At 38.0% G+C, this 15,723-nt stretch overlaps 1 protein-coding gene across 5 annotated transcripts in view; it reads left to right on the forward strand.

Moving 5' to 3' along the window:
* The window catches only part of EMCN (endomucin), a 121,635-nt gene extending 113,763 nt beyond the window's left edge, over nt 1-7,872 (forward strand). For 4 of the 5 annotated variants that reach the window (XM_005207702.5, XM_010805951.4, XM_010805950.4 and 1 more), the window contains one exon: nt 7,342-7,868. The gene's annotated coding sequence lies outside the window, so the exon portion shown is untranslated. 5 annotated transcript variants of the gene reach the window in all.
* Nucleotides 7,873-15,723: the final 7,851 nt, after the last annotated feature.

Below are 15,723 nucleotides of genomic sequence, written 5' to 3' on the forward strand. Positions count from 1 at the left end.
CAAGATTCGAGAAGCTGAGAAGTTAGAAATTCACGGAGAATGTGTTCAAGCCCTCACTAGAGCATGGAAAGCTTCCTTCCATACCAGCTATGGTTCCTTTGCAATCCTGTGCCTATTGAAAAACAATGCCTTCCAGATTATTAACATGCTCAAATCTTGGTAACTAATTGTCCACTTTGGAGGAAGATGAAGTGTTCAGTTGGAAAGAAAAAGAAAGAAAAGTCTCTATATAGGAGGCAGCCTCAATACAGTCTCTGTACAGAAAATAAGGACGAGTGCTGATCCAAACAAGCTCAACAAAATGAATTATCACCCAATTCCTGTTCCTTTCCACTTTTGTACTTAAAAATATCCCTAGCCTCTAATCTCTTGTCTTTGGATTTGCAGAAGTAAATAATTTCTGTTGCCTTTCTGAGTAATTGTGAAATTACATAACAATGTTCTGAAGAGTAAAGATGAAAGTAATGGGAAGAAACATGCTTGACATTGGTCAATTCTATTGTCTATTTGTCTTACCCTTTTTCATTTTATTTCTCTTGAATCATTGAACTTTAAATGTAGTAACCAGTAATTGCTTTCTAAAGTATCAACTAGAAATCAAATATCGGCTCAGAAATTCAAGATAAATAGGATACATTTGTGGCTCAGGGGTAAAGAATCCACCTGCAGTGCAGGAGACACAGGAGGCGTGGGTTTGATCCCTGGGTTGGGAAGATCCCCTGGAGGAGGGAATAACAATCCACTCCAGTATTCTTGCCTGCAGAATCCTGTGGACAGAGGAGCCTGGCAGGCTGTGTACCACGGACATGCTTCAGTCGTGTCTGAGTTTTTGAGACCCCATGGACTGTAGCCCACTAGGCTCCCTTGTCCATGGGGTTCTCCAAGCAAGAACACTGAAGTGGGTTGCCCCGCCCTCCCTCAGAGGCTCTTCCCAACCCAGGAATGGAACACGTGTCTCCTTCGGCTCTTGCATTGCAGGCAGATTCTTTACCACTGAGCCACCAGGGAAGACTGGGCTACAGTCCATAGGGTCACAAATAGTCAGACACAACTGAACCAACTTAGCACATGCATTTGAACTAGAAGTTGAAAAAAGAAGCTGAGAAGTCTTTGGATCTGTAGGTAACAGCAAACACTTATATGGACACATTAACTCATGTTAAAAATGTTCATCTCAGTATAAATGTCTAGATGTATTTAAAGCCTGCTGTTTCATATAATGATCATTTATTTAGTGCAGAGTATTATATTTAATGGAATTCCAGAATACCTTTCATCTATGATCATTGCCCTCTCTGTGAAGTTTGTCTAGTGAGAACATAAACGCACACACAAGAAATAAGAAAATAATTAAGAGAAAAAGATTTAAAACTACATGGCATGATTGATACACTTCATCACTTCAGTCTAGTTCTAAAATCTGAGACCTTCATGTCAGCAAGAGGAAGGTCAGTAAGAGTTTCATAAAATATTATCCTTTCATTGCATATTTATTGCTACATTTAGGAACCATAATTTTTCAGAATAAGAAAATGATTATTTTAGTTTAAACTTTCCCTGTATAATTTACTTAGCTGATACCACCCTCAAAATGGCTATTCATACAAAACAACTTTTGTTAAGTTTCAAATTTTAGAAATATATTAGCTGTATGTATTTCTATACATATTTGTGCCCTTTTACAGTGCAAATATGCTTTGTTATCTTCTTCTTAGATTGATTTTCTCATGATTAATTAGGAGTGACAGGGTGACATAGCTAAAGGAATTGATTTGCTGTTATATAGAACTTCTACTTAGGTCAGAATTTCTACACAAAAATGCAGAGCAGGAAAGCAACATCTTTTTTCTTATTGATGCCAACAAATAGTCTGAAAAAAAAAAAACTGGTTAATAATGAGTGTGAAGGATCATTAGCTAATATTATTTATGAAAGTGAAAGTTACTCAGTTGTGTCGACTCTTTGTGACCCCATGGACTATACAGTCCATGGAATTCTCCAGGCCAGAATACTGGAGTGGGTAGCCTTTCCCTTCTCCAAGGGATCTTCCCAACCCAGGAATTGAACCCAGATCTCCCACATTCAGACGGATTCTTTACCAGCTGAGCCACAAAGGAAGCCCAAGAATACTGGAGTGGGTAGCCTATCCCTTCTCCAGTGGATCTTTCTGACCCAGGAATTGCACCAGGGCCTCCTGCATTGCAGGCAGATTCTTTACCAACTGAGCTATAATGTTATCTATACGTTGCTGTTAGTCGCTCAGTCGTGTCTGACTCTGCAACTCCATGAACTATAGCCCACCAGTCTCCTCTGTCCATGGAATTCTCCAGGGAAGAACACTGGAGTGGGTAAGCTATTCCCTTATCCAGGGGATCTTCCTGACCAGGGATCGAACCCAGGTCTATGACACTGCAGGCAGATTCTTTACCATCTGAGCCAGCAGGGAAGGCCATATCTATATGGGGGAAATGTATAAAGAACTTAATGTAAAAGAAAGACAGTAGAAGAAAATTTAGTTAGGTTTTATTATGTGTCTGATTAAGAATTTTCAAACCATGAAACAATACAAGAAAATTCAATTTCCAAGACAGAAATTTCTACTACATCATGACTTAAAATTTTCAAACGTGTCATAAAGAAAACCATAAATTGGAAAACACTTGCCATAAATACGAGACCAATTAATTAATATTCTAAATACCCAAAGACATTTATACAAATTGGAAAATTTTTAAATGATCCAAGGCCATGAACGGGCAATTCATAGAGGAGAAAATAGAAATGGTAATATAAAATTATAACCTTCAATTTAATTGAGCTTTATTTTTCCAGTATTTAAAAATCATACTAGTGAAACAGATAATTTCATATGCTGCATTTGACAGCATAAATTGGATTAATTGGATTAATCTTTTTGAAGAGCAGTTTGGTAATATTAGCTAAGAGACTTAAAATCTTCACATTTGTCACCTAGTAACTTCACTTTAGGAAATTCTCATAAGGAAATTATTGAAATATTATTAGAAATTAGCATACAGAGAATAGCAGCAAATGTTTAGAAACAGTGTGTCTAATGGTATGGAAATTTCAAATAAATTATTTTTCATCCTATTGATGACATTACACAGCTAACAAAAACAAATAACTCTCAAGATAATTTTTTAATTGCACATAAACATGTCTTTCCAACTGTGGTGTTGGAGGACTCTTGAGAGTCCCTTGGACTGCAAGGAGATCCAACCAGTCCATCCGAAAGGAAATCAGTCCTGAATATTCCTTGGAAGGACTGATGCTGAAGCTGAAACTCCTTTGGCCTCCTGATTTGAAGAACTGACTCATTTGGAAAAAAAAAACCTGATGCTGGGAAAGATTGAAGGAGGGAGGAGAAGGGGACAACAGAGAATGATATGGTTGGATGGCATCACTGACTCGATGAACATGAGTTTGAGTAGACTCCTGGAGTCAGTGATGGACAGGGAGGCCTGGCACGCTGCAGTCCATGGGGTTGCAAAGAGTCGGACATGACTGAGTGACTGAAATGAACTGAACTGAAACATGTCCAAGATATAGGGCTGCCTGCCAATGCAAGAGACACAGGTTCAATCTCTGGGTTGGAAAGATCCCCTGGAGAAGGAAATGGCAAATCACTCTGGCATTCTTGTCTGGGAAATCCTATAGACAGAGGAGCCTGGCAGGGCTACAGTCCATGAGGTCATAAAAGAGTCGGACACTACTGAGTAACTAAACAGCAACAGTGTCCAAGATAAATCTTAAATGAGAGGGAAAACAATTTTAGAATTGAACAGAAGTCCTTTTAATTGTTCTGAGACCAATCCTATGCTGTAGAAGGCAGGGGACTGGCTGCCACCTGGTCACTCCCTCGCCAGTAGTTCCCCTGTCCATTCTGCTGTGAGTCACCTACCCATTTAAGATATGAGGGGAATCTCAGATCAATAAAGAACCAGGAATAAGCAAGACCAGTAACTTGTATGAAAGTCTCTTCCCACAGATCTTCAACAAAATGGAATATTACCCGTTTCTACTTTTCTCCCAGATATAATTCACTGTACTTTTGTAATTTTCTAAATGATACCCTTGATAATCTAAAAGCATCTTCATGAACTTCCGGAAGAGCTTAATATGTTTTTCAATTATTTTTCTTACATTTAAAATGAATGATGAGGGCTAGAAAGAAAACATCACAAGTAAAAAGAGATTTATTTTCCAATCCTAGTCTATAGCCCTGAACGAATTTCTTTATAATGCTTTACACTGTGTTCAACATCCATAAAACCAGGACAGAAAGGTCTTTTCTCCTAAAACCATTGTGCTCCTCTGTTTATAAAGTACTGTCGATATGGTTAAAGAATCTAACATGATATTTTATTATTAAAGCAATCATTAATTTTTTAAAGAATCACAAATATACAATATTTAGGGTTGTGAAAGATTCCATGACCATAAAGTTTTGTATTATCATTGAAGCTGGCACACTGAGTTTTAGAGGGATTATAATGTTGGAAAGAAAGTTTATGCTGGTATTGTATAGACATTCAAACTGGAACATCAACTAATGAATAAAATCATTAATGAAACAAGCAAAATCTGTTTCTTGAGAAAGACTGTCAATGTGGAATACACTCTGATGACAACCCCAGTTTGTTCCTATTGTTGATTTCTGATCTTTAAGGAGAAAAAATTATCAGTGCCACATTAATCCTGACCATTATCCTACTCACACAAATCAAAATATTTACCTAGCTGATCTATGGTGCAAACACTTAGCTTCACTTGGAAGCTCACCTACAGAGGATTATGGTTCAGTTGAAGAAAAAAGCGACAGAAATCTTACTCTGCTAAGTACTAGACCAGATATTAAGAGGAACATGACATGGTTGCTGTCCTGAAGAAGCTTAGACTCGTGGCAAGATATACAAATAAGATCATTTTAGCAGAATATGGTAAATAAGACAGTAAAGAATCTGCCCTCAATGTGGGAGACCAGGGTTCAATCCCTGGCTCGGGAAGATACCCCAGAGAAGGGAATGGTAACCCACTCCAGTATTCTTGCCTGGAGAATCCCACAGACAGAGGAGCCTGGTGGGCTACAGTCCATGGGGTCACAAAGAGTCAGACATGGCTAAGTAACTTTCACTTTATGTAAAGATAGCCATAGTACCTTGAAGTTTAATGATAAATTTCTCAGAGAATTTAGTATTTAAGTTGAGATTTACAGGATAAGAAAAAAAGTGGCCTAGGTTTTTCTAGACACAGGGAGCAGCATGTGTAAATGCAAAGAATTGTGAAACTGCATGGGGTATGGAAAATTTTATAGAAAACTGTTTACCCTAGAGCTGTTCTTTCTGTATGTGCTGCAGGGTCAGTGAACCGTTAATTCTGTTCCACAATGAGATTAAGTACAGCCTCTGAGTGTAAGCATTTAAAATTGTTATAGCGATCTGATATTGCTTCAACATTTTACTCATGTGATTTTATTTTAAAAAATACCAGTTTGCAACTGATTAGAGATGTTTAAAAAAGCCAACCTGGTCCATAGATAATGTGGGAAGCACAGTTCTAGAAGATAGAGCTCAGTGCCAGCAGGGCTGATGAGTGAGGGTGAAGCAGTTGAGGGTACCAGATCATAAGGGGTTGGCTAAGCTACAGTGTACAGGACTCCACATGGAGAGAATGAAATGCTTTCTTTTCCTAGGCAGAATAAAATCAGATTATTTCCTTTTTATTAATGCCGTCAAGAAGCCATTTATTCATTTCGGGAGACTCTCTGACCTTGAATGTAGAACACACCCAGGAAATTAGTCCAAAATCTGAGAGTGCGGACTGTTTCTCAGTCATCCCAGTAATCGCTGTACTTCTTCTAGAATTACACCATGCTCTTGCCTGGGCTGGACCATCTGTCGGCCACAAGTACTCTGGAAGGACATTAGAAATGCCCTGCTTTAAAAAAAAAAAAAAAGAAAGAAAGAAATGCCTTGCTTTACAGTCATTTCCGCAGACTAAGGCTTGACATGGACCCTCTGTCCACTCTTGGCTCTTCAAAGCATCCCCCAAACCATGGCAACTAGTGTCCATCTTCCTCCCAGGCAAGGCAGCAGTGCACTGGTTCCTACCAAAGGCCCTGCCTCCATCAACCACACCACGAGGGAGTAAAATGCAGGTCTCCACCCTGGTCCCCCTGCCCACCCCCAACCCCACCGTGTCATTCTCCTCCCAGATTCCAGCAAACCACCGGCATTGCCACCAGCAGCATGAAAGGGCACCTAAGCCTTCGATGTGGGGTGCATGTGCCCCTTTCCCAATTAAAGCACAGAAACTTCAGGCTTCTGTTCCTTTTCAGACCAACACAGACAGTTGTTTCTGTACTGCAAATGAGAAAACCCAAAGTAATAAGCTAAAGCCTTCCTGTGAAGGAGAGGTGGAGAGTGCCCCTTCATTCTCCTCCCTGATAAGTACACAGCAGCAAAGCATGAAAGTTGCCAATAAATTTCATAACATTGTTACCCCAGGCAACAGTCCTTGAATGATGTCCCGTTAGTGATAGGGTACAGCGAAGTGTTTTAATCAGAAGACGAATATGGTGAGATTTGTGCTTGAAACACATCACTGAGTATTTAATGTGGAAGATCAATTCAAGAGTGATAAGACTAGAAGCAGAGAAGTCAGAGGGCTATTGCAGTTCTGACTATCCCAAGTCTGTAGCTGGAATGGAAATGAAGCAGCAGTATGGAATAGAGAAGTGTCTGGAAAATAAAATTCTCCAGAGGTGGTGATTGTGTGAATGTAGGCATTGTGGGTAAGGACTATTAGGGGTATAGATTATGGCTGCACTTGTAGCTTGATTGTCTGCATGGATTGTGGAGGAAAGAGAAAAGGTTGGAACTACTGAGCAAGAGGGAATAGGTTTGGGAGGCACTCTAGTGGGTTTCCTTTCAGACTTGTTGAGGTTGAAGTGCTTCTGGGACATTCCAGTGACTCTATATGTGTGTGTGTTAGATGCTCAGTTGTGTCTGACTCTTCACAACCCCATGGACTATAGCCCACCAGCCTCCTCTGTCCATGGAATTCTCCAGGCAAGAATACTGGAATGGGTTGTCATTCCCTTCTCCAGGGGGCCTTCCCAACCCCAGAGTTGAACCCAGGTCTCCCACGTTGCAGGCAGATTCTTTATTGTCTGAGCCACCAGGGAAGCCCTTTCAGTGACTCTACTGGGTGGAAAAATTCAGCTGGTCACTAACATTTCTTACCAAGCGATGGTCTTCCTCCAGCATCTCTGCTCCTTCCCTTTCTTGTAATCTGAACTTGTTTGTTTCCCCCCAACAGGCTTACTCTTCAGCTTCAATGCTCCATGGGGAGAAAGCCCTGTGGAATCAATCCTGACTGCCAATCCTGCTCGCCAGTCACCTGTCCCAATGAAGTGATGTCCAGATGACATGCAGTAATCTAATAGAATCAGAAAGAATCATGCGGCTCCCCTATCCTCTAGGATGTGAAGAAGTACATTACCGCATTTTATAGGAATACTATGTTCCTAGGAGAGTGGATTTTAGGAGGGGCATCTGTGAGCAGTTAACCTGACAGACCAGCAGGTGGTTTCACTGATGAAATCTGTCCCTTCAATTTAAAGTTTTCAGAACCAACAGTTTTCATCCACGGAGACTTTTCTATTTTTTCATTGTTCTTATATTACCTAATGTTTGTATTTATTGTTTTCCACTATGTTAACACAGGGAAAATTCTCAACTGTATTATTAAATATTGGGTCAAAATCCTGCCTTGCCACTTTGTACATAAAGATATTTTATTTGTACTTTCATATGTTGCTGTTAATAAATAATTACTGTACTCAACACACTAAAAATATCATAATGTGACTGTGAAAATGGTAATAGTATTGTCTTCCCATAATTATGAGTATTTTGGGATTGATTATTAGAATATGAGAGCTCACTAATGAAAGGCATCTAAGAAGTGAGAAAGGGACAAAGGATTCACACACTAGACCCTGTTCATGGGAAGTCAATTTACCATCTCTTTGGTATTTCTCTTTGTAATTCACAGTATGTGACAAGGATGTAAGGGCATTTATGACACTCTGTACTGCATTCATTAAGAAGATAACAAGACTGAGACTTTTCATACATCATTTGATTGATACTCTCTCTGTGCATATTTTATTTCTTTTAGAAATATAATGATTTGTTCTAGCAGTCATTGTTAAATCTCCAGTTTATATCAACATTTCATAAACACATAATTATTATATTATTTTTCAGAGTATCACTTTCCTAAAAATACCATATGATTATAGCTACCATTCCATTGGGGTATATTGTTCAGTTGAAAGTTGAAAGCTGACGGATTAACCTTGACCACTCCTTGGACACAAGGGATCGAAACATCATGTTGGTTGAAGTCCTTTGGAAAGCTGTGGAATGCACAAATTGACAGTGGCAGCTCTGTAACTTTTATGATTACATAAGCTGATTTCCCAATGCCTCAGCAGGTAAAGAATCCACCTGCTAATGCAGGAGACGAGGATCCCCTGCAGGAGAACATGGCAACTCACTCAATATTCTTGCCTGGAGAATCCCATGGACAGAGGAGCCTGGCGGGCTATAGTCCATGGGGTCACAAAGAGTTGGACATAACTGAAGCAACTGAGTACACAACAAGCTTATTTCAGCATTAAATTATCTTAGTGAAAAGAGGACAATTTAGTGGAGAAAGAAGAGCCTATTTAAACCTACCTTTTACAATTGATTTTTTTGCAGTGTATTTTAAAATGGTCAGCATTAAGGATTATGTAAATAATCATTTTGGTTTTCACCTCTCAATATCTGGGCAGCTTCTAATCAAGGAAATCAGAAAGCATATTTGCATTTCTGACTGGTGTCTCTTTATGTTTCTTTGAGAAGAAAAATGAAGTAAAAAAAGTAAAAGAAAGCAGGAGGGTATGCGTGTGTGCTAAGTCGCGTCAGTCGTGTCCGACTCTGTGCAACTCTATGGACTGTAGCCCGCCAGGCTCCTCTGTCCATGGAATTCTCCAGGCAAGAATACCGGAGTGGGTTGCCATGCCCTCCTCCAAGGGATATTCTCAACCCAGGGATCAAACCCGTGTTTCTTATGTCTCCTGTACTGGCAGGTGGGTTCTTTACCACTAGCGCCACCTGGGAAGGCAAATAGAGTATAGAAAAAGGCAAAGATCTCCAATGCATACACTTTCCCTTGAGAGGTGCTTTGCCCATGCTCAACTCTACTCTAGAAGTCTTCAAATGGGCGCAACAGTGGCTAGAGCATGCCAAGCGTGGAGCATTTGTCTTTAAAAGGAAAATATCCCAACACCCCTAGAATGCTTTACAGAGGTCCTCAGCAAAAAGGTACAAATTCTTCTGCAATTTAAATTACTACAAGTGATATGTTATTCTGGCTTTTATAAAAATCATTTTCTTGACCTTTGATAAAGATTGTTGGGAGAGAGTTTATAAGGATCAGGAAAAGGGAAAGCTTTTTAATCATAATGAAAGGATGAAATTTATTCTAGTTCAAGAATTATACATAAAGAACATGATTTATACTTACAACTATAGCATTAAATCTTTAAAAAGTCAAAGTGATAAGAGGATTGAGGAATTTGCAGAGATATTCAGGACATTTTGTAATGTCAATCTCAGAGGTAATGTCTGCATTTTTATAAGTCAACTTGAACTTCTGTTGAAATAGGATATTTGGTTTTCAAGCCAAAATTATCTTTAGCCATATGTGTTTTAATTATATGATTTAGATCAAAGGCAAACCTTTCTATGCATTTGTTCTGCACGACAATATGAATATAATTTAAGTCTGTCAGTAGTCAAAACAGAAACAAGAGCTAATTAACTGCTGTCATCTGAGAATAAGCGGATGTTGTTGGCTGACACCCTGGTTGTGATCAGCCAGCAGAGAAAGACTTCTAAATTCCCCCTGACTGAACTGAAATATCCCCTTGCAATCTGATAGATCTTGAGGATCATCTTTGGACAATGATAAACTGCATGCTAGCTTTTCCTAGTTTTTCTCTACAAAGCCCTTCTTGTGATCATTCGAGATTTTATGGGGTTCTAAAAAGAAAAGTGGATAAATCTTTTAAAACTTGTGCTTTGAGTGACAGTCTAAGAACTATGAATTTGTTCATTATTGCCTAGAATTAAAGATATCATCATTGGGATTAATTAACTAGTAGGGACCCTGAACTGAGAATATATCACACATTACCTACAAATCTTCCAGTCAAAATTTCCCCACAAACAAGACTTCTCATGTATCCTTGAATAAGTTTACTTTGTCCTTTCTTCAAGGGGATTTATCCTATGGGCTTGAATACACATTTTTCCTGTTCTGGATACTTTTTAAAGGAAAAACAGTTTTGATAAATAATGGGGAAAAACCTATCTTGTCCATCAATATTACATTCCTAAACTTGAATTCAGAAGTCTACCCAAGTATCATTGGTTGGTGTCTGAGGCACTGTGCTAAAGCCTGTCACTGTGTCCAGCCACTGTGCTAAAACCTTCACATTCATTATCTCGGGTAATAGAACAGTACTGAGACACAATTTCTAATATTAAATTATTACTTGTATTATTATTTTTTATCAGCATCAGCATATTTGTGTTAGATACGTAGAAACCAAGACAGAAGAATAGCTTACCCAAGATTGTACAACTAGTAAACGGTAAAAATTTGGATTCCACCCTAAATCCCAAATCCTTTCTCTTCATCACTTTACCACTCGGTCTTTCTAATCTCAATTTACTTATCTATAAAAGGAGTGAAAGCATTGTGCTCCTAGATATAGTTAAAACAGGGGCCACTTTATCATTCCTTTATAAACAAAGATGACAAAGTCATGCATTAATCCCAGCAGATATCCAAAAATGCTACCAAAATTAGGAAGTTAATTTGTGAACAGTTGCAGAATATAAGATCAATATACAGAAGCAACTGAATTACTTAGTAGCCAAAAAAATGAAAATTAACATATACCATTTACACCATTGCCAGAAATATAAGACTCTGAAGGATAAAGTTTACAAAATAAGTTCACTCCCTGTACACTTAATGGAGAAGGCAATGGCACCCCACTCCAGTACTCTTGCCTGGAAAATCCCACGGACGGAGGAGCCTGGTAGGCTGCAGTCCATGGGGTCGCTAAGAGTTGGACATGACTGAGCGACTTCACTTTCACTTTTTCGCTTTCATGCATTGGAGAAGGAAATGGCAACCCACTCCAGTGTTCTTGCCTGGAGAATCCCAGGGGCTGGAGAGCCTGGTGGGCTGATATCTGTGGGGTCACACAGAGTCGGACACGACTGAAGTGACTTAGCAGCAGCAGCAGCTGTACACTTAAAACTGGCAAATTTCTAGGGGAAATTAAAGCATAGTAAATCATGGATTAAAAGACAATATTATTAAGATGTTCTATTCAAATTTATCTACAGATTTATTACAGTTTTAGAACAAATCTAGTTTTCTTCTTTGTAGAAATCGATGATTCCAATGTTTATATGGATAAATAAAATGGACTTAGAATAGTTAAAATATTTTTTAAAAGCATAAAACTGGAAGACTCACACTACTGGGTTTAAAGACTTATTTCAAATCAAGACTGTTTAGAACTGACCTATGAATTGAATTTAATCAATGAAACAAAATAGAGATTACAGAAAGAATTAAATGTATGCTTTCCCCATATATACACATGAAAATATGGTCAACTGTTTTTGACAAGGATGCCACAATAATTCAATGGGAAAGGACAGTCTTCTCAACAAATTATTCTAGAATTCAATGTGCAGAAAAAGCAAAGCTCAACATTTACCTCATACTGCTACTCTAAATGCGTCATAACCTTAAACATTTAATCCAGACCTATAACATTTGCATTCTTTAATGTTGGTAAAGACTTCCTAGACAAGGCCCCTAAGGCCCAAATTAAAGACAATATGGTAAGTCAACCTTTATCTAAACTAGAAATTCTGCTCTTCAAATGAACATTAATAAGCTGAAAATGCAAAGCCAAAGAATAGGAGAAAATATTTACATTATATTTGTCTGACAAATGGCTTATATCTAGGACATAAAGGAGACTCAAAAAAAAAAAGAAGAAGAAGAAGAAGTCAATCTACTGAGAAACAGAAAAAAATTATGAAACGACAATTCACAAAAGAAGATAATCCGATTTTCTGATAAGCACAGGAAAAGATACTCAGTATCATTTAATCATCAGGAAAATGCAAATTTAAAACTCCAGTGATAGAAACTAAAGCAGTATGGAGGGTAACCTCTAAGGAAATTAATAGATTATAACAGCGTTTATAGTTTCTTTTCCAGCCTTGTGTGTTGGCTGATCGGTCGTGTCCAGCTCTATTCGACCTCATGGACTGTAGGATGTCAGTCTCCTCTGTCCCTGTGCTTTTCCAGGCCAGAATACTGAAGTGGGTTTTCACTACCTTCTCCAGGGGATCTTCCCGACCCAGAGATTGAAGCCATGTCTCCTTTGTCTCCTGCATTGCAGGCAGATTCTTTACCCACTGAGCCATCAGGGAAGCCTTGTAGTGGCATAATTGACAAATAAAATTTGTACGTAATATTTAGAGTGCATAATATGATGATATATATGTGTGTGTGTGTGTGTGTGTGTGTGTATGCGTGTGTGTGTGTGTGTGTGTGTATAGTATATAGGGCTTTGGTTTCTGGTAAAAATAGTTAAGATGTAATCTCTTAGTAAATTTCAGTTATACAATACAGTATTATTAACTATAGTCACTATGCTGTATATTAGATCCCAAGATATATTCATCTTATGCCTTAAAGTTTGTACCCTTTAACCAACATTTCCCCATTTTCCCTACCCCATAGTTTTTGTAACCACCATTCTACTCTCTGGTTCTATGAGTTCAACATTTTTAGATTCATTATATAAGTGACATCACACAGTATTAATTTTTTCATTATCGTTTTTATTTAAAAAATAAATTTCATGGATTTATGACTAAAAAATAAAACTGCAGTAAGATATCACTATATATCCATGAGGTAAGGAGGTAAGTCGCTTCAGTTGTGTCCAACTCTGTGCGACCCCAAAGACGACAGCCCATCAGGCTCCACCTTCCCTGGGATTCTCCAGGCAAGAACACCGGAGTGGGTTGCCATTTCCTTCTCCAATGTATGAAAGTGAAAAGTGAAACTGAAGTCGCTCAGTCGTCGACTTGGCGACCCCATGGACTGCAGCCTACCAGGCTCCTCTGTCCATGGGATTTTCCAGGCAAGAGTACTGGAGTGGGGTGCCATTGCCTTCTCCAAGGAATAGCTAAAATTACTAAGGCCGATAATGCCAAGTGTTGATGGAAATATGGAGAAACTAGAGCTCTCATACACTGCTAGTGGGAATGTAGCAATTTGGAAAACAATTTAGCAGACTCTTCCTGAAAGAAAGTTTAAAAATTAAACGTATACTTCTCATATGACACAGCATCTCTATTCATATGCATTTACCAAAGACAAGTGAAAACATGTGTCCTGGCTATTCAAAGATCTGTAAACAAATGTTCATATTAGATTTATTCATAATAGCCAAAAGCTTCCAAACAAATTATGGTATGGTCACACAAAGGAATACCGCTTAGAAATAAAATGGAACAATTTACTAATACAACAAAAGCAACAGAAAAAACATTATGCATTATGCTGTAAAAAAGAAGCTATATATAGTAGAATGCATACTTTATGACTCCATTTATATAAAGCATTAGAAAAGAAATTAGATCAGTGGCTGTCTTGAGCCAGAACATAAGGGAAATGCCAACAAAGGGAATTTTTTGAGATGAGAGAAGTTTCCATAGTTTGATTATGGTGTTGATTATATGTGGATACATATTTTCCAATCCTCAAGCTGTAGACTTAAAATGGGTGTATTTTATATGTAAAATATACCTTAATAAAATAGACTTTATATTGTTTAATTATTTTTAATAATTAGTGATATTATGCATCTTTTCATGTGCTTTTCGGCCATCTATATGACTTTTTTGGATAAATGTCTATTTAGGTATTCTGCTTATTAAAAAAAAATTTTTTATAGTTGAGCTGCTGATCTGTTTGTATATTTTGGAGAAAATTCCTTGTTGATCACATCATTTGAAAATATTTTCTCCCATTCTGTGAGTTGTTTATGATTTCCTTTGCTGTGCGAAAACTTTTAAGTTTGATTGTATCTTAAGCAGACTTCTCTAGTATCAGGGTTTTGTGGTATCTGTGTACCCCCTTGTTCAAGGCCTGTGTGTATGTCTCTGTGTATGTGTTTGTGTGTGTAATAAAGGAGAGAGTTTCTTCAGTGTGTTGGCAATATACTATCAGAAGGCTTCTCATCCTGCTTTTATAATACAGTACATTAATGTGTTCATTTAAATTATAAATGTAAGTACAGTTCAGGATTTATAGGATTTTTCTTGGAACTAAAACTGAAATAAAGGCATTAAAACAAAAACTGTCAGCCACTACATTGCTATTCCCATTGCAATGCCATTTAATTATCTCAAAGAGTTTGGATGATTTGATTGATTAGAAGAGGCACAGATGAGATTTTTGCTGGCTTTGCAGTAGAACCCACTTATTTGCTGAGTGTGGTACCACTGTTTGCAATATGTGTGTTACAAGAGGTGGGTTTTAATTAATATGTGTATTATCTAAAAACTGTAGTTTAGGAAAGTATGGAACTTCACTTTAGCATCCTTGGCAGATGTGCCCAGTCTCAGCTCATTATTGTTGCTAGGATATGACCCACTTCCTGAGACTGGAATGTGTTTTTATTTCAAAAGAAGACTAGTTCCTCAAATCTGATAGCTGAGCTTCCCACTCTGTGGAGGTTCTGGGTGTGAAGTGTAGAAATGAAGTTGAACTGCCTGGATAGAAAAATGTGGGAAGATTTCAAAGGTTGAAGTTTTAAGAAGTATGTGTGGGAAGAGAATAGAAATTGAAATCACCTGTTAATACCAAATGTTAATAGTTATCATTATCATCATCATCCTCAATAAAGCTATTTTTAACCACCTATTAGTCCAAGGTATTTTTTTGACACCAGAGTTACCATAGACACCATAAGTGATAATTCTAGGTGCATATTGTATAGAAGGGTTCCCAAACTCCAGGATCTAATGCATGATGATATGAGGTGGAACTGATGTAATAATAATAGAAATAAAGTGCACAGTTTCTAAAGTTGAACAGTTCAATGAGAACCTACAAGAACTTCTAGAACTAACACCCAAAAAAAGATGTCCTTTTCATTATAAAGCACAGGAATGCAAAAGTAGGAAGTCAAGAAATACCTGGAGTAACAGGCAAATTTGGCCTTGGAATACAGAATGAAGCAGGGCAAAGGATACTAGAGTTTTGCCAAGAGAATGCACTGGTCAGAGCAAACACCCTCTTCCAACAACACAAGAGAAGACTCTACACATGGACATCACCAGATGGTCAATACCGAAATCAGATTGATTATATTCTTTGCAGCCAAAGATGGAGAAGCTCTATACAGTCAGCAAAAAAAGACCAGGAGCTGACTGTGGCTCAGATCATGAACTCCTTATTGCCAAATACAGACTTATATTGAAGAAAGAAGGGAAAACAACTAGACCATTCAGGTATGACATAAATCAAATCCCT

This window comes from Bos taurus, chromosome 6, assembly GCF_002263795.3.
Source record: "Bos taurus isolate L1 Dominette 01449 registration number 42190680 breed Hereford chromosome 6, ARS-UCD2.0, whole genome shotgun sequence".
In the NCBI taxonomy this organism is placed as follows: domain Eukaryota; kingdom Metazoa; phylum Chordata; class Mammalia; order Artiodactyla; family Bovidae; genus Bos; species Bos taurus.